Source organism: Humulus lupulus, chromosome 2, assembly GCF_963169125.1.
Source record: "Humulus lupulus chromosome 2, drHumLupu1.1, whole genome shotgun sequence".
NCBI lineage: Eukaryota > Viridiplantae > Streptophyta > Magnoliopsida > Rosales > Cannabaceae > Humulus > Humulus lupulus.
This window is the reverse complement of record NC_084794.1, coordinates 149,095,781-149,102,459: the sequence shown is the minus strand read 5'-3', so window position 1 is coordinate 149,102,459 and position 6,679 is coordinate 149,095,781.

Genomic DNA, 6,679 nt, shown 5'->3' with positions numbered 1-6,679 from the left:
AGTTGTTAAGTGTGAAATTCAAGAGTGAATTTTAGGATTGAAGGTGTGAGTGAGATTGGGCATGATGTTTTTGGGTTGTTGTGAGGTTTATTAAGGGTTTAGAGTTGGTTTTGGGACTTAGGATGGAGTTTGGGGTGATTTGGAGAGGTTGGAGCTCGGGAAAATGCGAAGGAAAAACCCAGAATTCTGGGCTGCGAAGGCGTGCCGTGGCACGGGTTTTGTGTGCCGCAGCTTGGAGTCTCTGACTGATGGGTGCCGCGGCACAAGGCTAATTTCAGAGTGTCACTTTTGGCAATTTTTGGCCTTTGCTTCGGGGGTTCGGGGGGATGTCTCCGGGGTGTTGTTCTAAGGTTTTGGGGGTTCCGAGAGTGTGGGTTAGGTTCCGGGAAGGTAGTCTTTGATTGGTTAATGACAAAGAATATTATATTTGTGTTGTGATTAGGACTTTGGAGAGGCTCGGAGTAGAGGACCGTGCTTGTGGCTACGTGGCATCGGAAACCAGTGAATTGAAAGGTAAGAAAACTGCACCCGAATGTATGGTTGTGAATGGGACTAAGTGCTCCCGAGAGTTGTATTGTGTCATCGTTGGTATTATGCCAAGGGACACGTATAAGCGGTCTAAGAGTACCGTTCATGATTTTAGCGCATGGAGCGCGAACTGGCCACCGGGCGCTGGAAACAATAGGATAATAGAGGGAGCTGCCTGTGAGCGCTAGCCCTGGTTATCGTCTGTGCATTATGTATTTGAGCTGAGATGCTTAGTATATGAAATACTTGATTGATGATATACTTGAGTTGATGAGATGCTATATGTGTAATTGACTTGTTGCTAGTTGTTCATGCTCTGTTGTTGCTGTGTTTTCTTGCTGGGCCTTGGCTCACGGGTGCTACGTGGTGCAGGTAAGGGCAAGGGCAAGCTGGACCAGGCCTGAGGTGGAGAGCTCCGAGGTGAAATGTACATAGCCAGCCGTTCGATCACCACGGTCGAGGAGTGTGTCAGGACAAAGATTACCTAACAGCTTGTTTTTGCCTTAGTATGGCCAGTCAATGTATTTAAACTTTGTAACTTTTGTAAATGGCTTTTAAACTGTCATTTTTGGGATCCCATGTACATAAACAATGTTTAGTAATGAAAATGTAACTTTTGAGACCAAAACTCTTTTAACCCTAGTACCTCTACTATTCCAGTAACACGCTTTTACTTTGATGACTTGATTAGCAAGTCTGGTACTTTATAAACACACAGTGTAACGGTCTTGGCTATCCAGGGCGTTACAACCTGCTTATTTTTAGTAATAAAAGGTGGATTGGACCAAGACTTAGGTGGGGCTGTTCGCATATTCAAAGATACAACTTATTCACTTATAGATGTGAAGGAAAAGCTTATCTATCCGCCTATACTATAAATGGTGCGAATAAGAGGTAGAGGTTGCGAATCATAGGGTCCTGTTAGTTTGTATTACTCTATTCGAATCATTCATTGATTGGGCGAACAAGCAACGAATTAGATGGGTTATGAGAACCTATTCACATAAGAAAATGTGGAGTTACCTAGGATCCTATTCGCGCAAGGCCTACCCACACATACCAGATGAGATTTTAATTTTTATGTAGGGAATGAACAGAGACTAACTGTTCGTTTGTGACCCTATGAAACTGAAGTTAGGTATACACAAGCAAATGCGAAATGCTTTGTTCGCTTATGCTAGTACACAGAGGAACAAAAATGACTAGAAAAATGCCTATTCGTTTGCTTTGTATATATATATATATAAATCTTCATGTTCGGTCGTGTGTATCCTGTGCAAGAGGAAAACTTGGAGGCTGGCAGCTCATCTATGTTTGTAACAAAAAGTGGCTGATCGCGTATAGTATAGAAGGGAAACAACTCAAAAAGTCTGTTCGCTCAAGATCACTTTTCAAGAAAGTCTGTTTGTTTAGTTCACTTGGAAGGCAATAAGAGCACACTACAGAGTAAATAAGTCACATGCCTTTGGAAGGAATGAACATATTAATAACTATTTGCATACATCCAAATCCAAGGGACTTTGTTCATACATGGGCGAACAAAAATCAAAACAGAGGCAAGATTTTGTAGAAAGCTTGTTCGTGTGCTTGTGAACATAAAGAAAAAATCTCTCTATTCATTCACATACAAGAAGTTAAAGGTACAAAGGATTCAACACACATCTTTGAAACGAACAAGATTAGTAAAATGGCTTAGATGATACTCGGAACACAAGAAGAAATAGACATATGTTCACTTGCTTGTGAATAAGATTAAAGAAATCTCTATTCGTGCATATACATTTAGAAGGAACCACTTAGAATTTCTTGCTGTGGAGTACCTGTTCGTTTGAATACATTTAGACAAAGCGACAAAGCAACAAGTGCAGTTGGAAACTCACCAAAGATGATGACTTTTGGCTGCAAACAAAGATGGTATCAGCAGGGTAAGCCCGAAATTGCAGCACTTCGATCATGTGGTTTAATTAGAGAGATTTCTTTAGATTTAACTCAAAATAAGGGCACAAAAAACTACAGCCGATTGCGCAAGAAAAAATGCTTACCTAACGGTAAACAAGAGTGGTCACAATTCCCCGGTGACCGCTTTACTTCAACTGAGATGCGAGTCCTTCCTCAACCACGACACTAAGTTCTCCTCTTAAACTCACTTCATCCAGTCGCAAAGGCTCCACGACGTTGAGCTCTTCTCGGCATAGAAGGGTTGGCGGTAGCAACATGAAAGTTTCTATGTGACGAACAAGAGTTTGGGCTTAGGGCTTGCAAGGAAATGGGCCTAAGGTTCTTACAAAATAGTGGGCTTATTATTAAGGAGTGCAACATAATACAAGCCTAACAAGTTGCTGTCAAATAAAATGCCTTTGACACGATTAGAGAAGTTATCGTAAAAAAGGTATGTTATTTTAATGTCATATAAGTGTATAACCAAAAAAGAATGGGAAACTGTTCACATAACTAAGTCAGAATTGTGCAAAGCACGAAAACTGACTTCGGGGGCAAATGTTATACCCATTTTTTGGGAATTTATGACATTAAAAAAAAAATTAACAATTATGAAGGGATGATGAACAAAACACTTTGCCTTCATGTTCTCACAGAGTGCAAAGTAGTTCTAGTTCTCACACAACACAAAGTGCTTCCTGTTCTAACAAAGTACAAAGTAAACTACCAAGCGCTAACAGAAGGGATTTGGTCGTGTAGCCACGTTCTTCAACCTCTATTTGCACAAGGCAAACCATTACGCTAACATGATGATCCTGTTCATTCAACACACAACATCCACGCTAACAGAGCTAGCAAAGGAGTACATAATTGTCATTTATCAATATATAACTGTATCTTTGTTGTAATGTATTATTTGCGAGCCAAGCCCAACACCTTAGGCCCATGAACTAATTGTAACCGTAAACTCCTCACTATAAATAAAAGGATATGGGATAGAAACAGTGGAGGGAATTGTTAATGCCAAAGCTCCATGATGGTATCAACGGGTCCTTATGTAATGTAAGGACTATAGACCAACCGACGACGCAGGTTCGCCGGAAACTGTGGTTCTTCTAGCTTAAATATTAATAAAGGTGACTAAGTGGACGTAGGTCATCTTTTTGGGGCCGAACCACTATAAAATATGGTGTTATCTATTTGATTATATCTCTATTCTTGAATCCATGCTCTTATGCTCTCAAGTTGACGAAAAATGGCGTCAACACTTCTCATTAATCCATTTCTCTCCCTATCCAAAGTTTTTTCAATTGTAATCCAAGAAGAACGCCAAAGAAAACTTGGTTCTTCTCATCACCCAAACATAATTGCTGCTGCCACTTCTATACCAACTAACCATAATCAACAATATTCTCATAATCCCTCCCAAGTTCCATCAAAGTACCCTTCTCAAAATCCCTCTCACCATCCTTCACAATACTCATCACAACATACTCTTCATTATCCCTCACATAATTCTTCTCATAACTCAGCTACTAATCTCATTCAAACCCCTTCTCATCCTAACTTTTCAAGATCCAAAAAGATGCGCCCCACCTGTACTCGTTGTCACAAACCAGGGCATCTTAAAGAGAAGCCTTATTTTCTACATGATTTCTGTCCAGGTTATGGGGATCGAAGGAAAATTGAGGCTCGACTACCAAAACCCCTGATCAATTAGGATTCCACCTCCACCGATCGCACTGCATTGCTTTCCTCACATTGCCAACATCTCATATTTTAATCTAAGTCAGCAACTTCAACAAATCATTCCACAAAGAGTAATTAGCGGAAAACCCCCTCATCTTTACATTCTTATACACATAACCCCCCAATTCTTTTTTTTTTTCGCTAGTGAAACCTCCAAATCTAAGGTGCTGTCCATTCTAGTTTGTTAACTGCCACAGTGAAAAATTCACATGTACACAAGGCTACATGTGGCACGTTTCATGTTATTTATTTAAATATTATAAAAATTATTTAAACTAATAAAAAAAATTACAAAAGATTTAAAATTTTTTATTAAATTAAAAATTAAAAATTAAAAAATAAATTTTAATTTTGTTTGTTTTCTTTCTTTTTTTTTCTTTTTCCTTTTTCTTCTTCTGCCCATATCACGTCTCTCTCCCGATCTATTAATCTCCCTCCCTCCCTCCCTTTCTTTCTTTTTTTCTTCTTCTTCTTCTGCCTAGATCCCCCCTCTCAATCTCCCTCCCTTCCTTTCTTTTTTCTTTTTCTTCTGCCCAGATCTATCCCTCCTCTCTCTCTCTCTCTCTCTCTCTCTCTCTCTCGGAGATTAGCGAAGATGGTGGCTCAGAGGGTTGAGGGTTGCGTGGGTGGATTTGTAGAAAAAGTAAGAAAAAAAGAGGGGAGGAAGAGAGGAAGAAGATGAAGTCAAAGAAAGAAAGAAAGAAAGAAAGAAAGAAGAAGAAGAAGAAGAAGAAGAAGAAGAAGAAGAAGAAGAAGAAGAAGAAGAAGTGAGGTCTCGAAGAGAGAGAGAGAGAGAGAGAGAGAAATTTTATTTATTTGATTTTTTTTTAGTTTTTAGTTATTTTTAATTAAAAATAATTAATAAAGTATGATGTGGACGAATAAGAGATCGCTACATGTGTTAATGCATATTCACAATAATAGATAACGAACTAAACAAATAGGCACCTTTGATTTGCTAATGAAATCGTAGATTGAGAGGTTTTACCGGTGAAAAAAAAAGACTTGGAGGTTAACTATAGAAAATGTAAAGATAAAGAGGTTTTGCCGCTAATTACTCTTCCACAAATGAGGCTCCAACACCAGTTGTCTCCAATACTTCTGGTACATTTTTCCTTTTTCAAATAATGCTTGGATTGTTGATAGTGGGGCAATCCATCATGTTTGCTATGCCATAAATTGTTTTGTGTCTTTTCACACTAAACCAATTGCATCCACAATTACTCTACCAAATGGTTTAAAAATACACATTGAACAATTAAGGACAATTTATTTGAATTCTAATTTATGTCTTCATGATGTTCTATATATTCCCATTTTAAATTCAACTTATTCTCTGTTAATGCCTATATTACTAGCACAAATAATTCAGTGATATTCACTCCTTCTCATTGAATAATTCAAGAACAACCCAAGACTACCACAATTGGGATTGCTAAGCGGGTTGGAAACCTCTATTTGATACATCAAGATACTTCTTACTTTCAATCATCTTCTCCTACTGTTTTCTTATCTACTTCTTGCACTATTGAGGAACAATGGCATTCACGCCTTGACCACCCTTCTATGTTGATTACAACGAATGCTAATAAAACCTTGAATTTTTCTATCAAACAATCTTATGCCAAGCATTAATCTACTTGCCACTTTACAAAACAAAAACAAAAAACCTTTTCCTTCCACTAAGAATATGTGTTCTACTGCCTTAGAATGAATTCATTTAGATGTTTGAGGTCCATTTCTAATAATTTTTATTGAAGGATATATATATTTTCTCACCATAGTTGATGATTATGCTAGGTACACTTGAGTTTACATGCTAAAAACTAAAGCTGAAGTTCAAACAATAATAGCTCAATTTTTTGTACTCATTTCAACTCAGTTTTCTACTTGTATCAAATCTTTAAGGACTGATAATGCCAAGGAACTAAACTTGACATCTTTTTATGTTTCCAAGGGTATTATACACTGCCCCTCTTGTGTTTCAACTCAAAATTCTGTTTTGGAACATAAACACCAGCACATATTAAACATCACTAGAGCTTTAGTGCTTCAATCTAATACTTCACTTCCATATTGGCCCTTTGTTGTAAAAACTGTCGTGTGCTTACTTAACATGACACCATCATTCTTGTTAAAAGGCAAGTCTTCATTTGAGCTGCTGCATAAAAAACTTCCTTCATATGAACACCTTCGCAATTTTGGGTGTCTTGCCTATGTAACCGCACTTCCATCAACAAGACACAAGTTATCTCCAAGGTCTCGAGCACATATCTTTATAGGATATCCTGTTGGAATGAAGGAATACGCACTTTTAGATATTGAATCCAAAAGGATAGTACATTCAAGAGATGTTATCTTCTATGAAAATATAATCCCTTTGAAAAATTCAAATACTAGTAATATTACTTGATAAATATTTCTCTAATAGTTTGTTGCCTCATTCAGATTCAGCAAGTTCTAG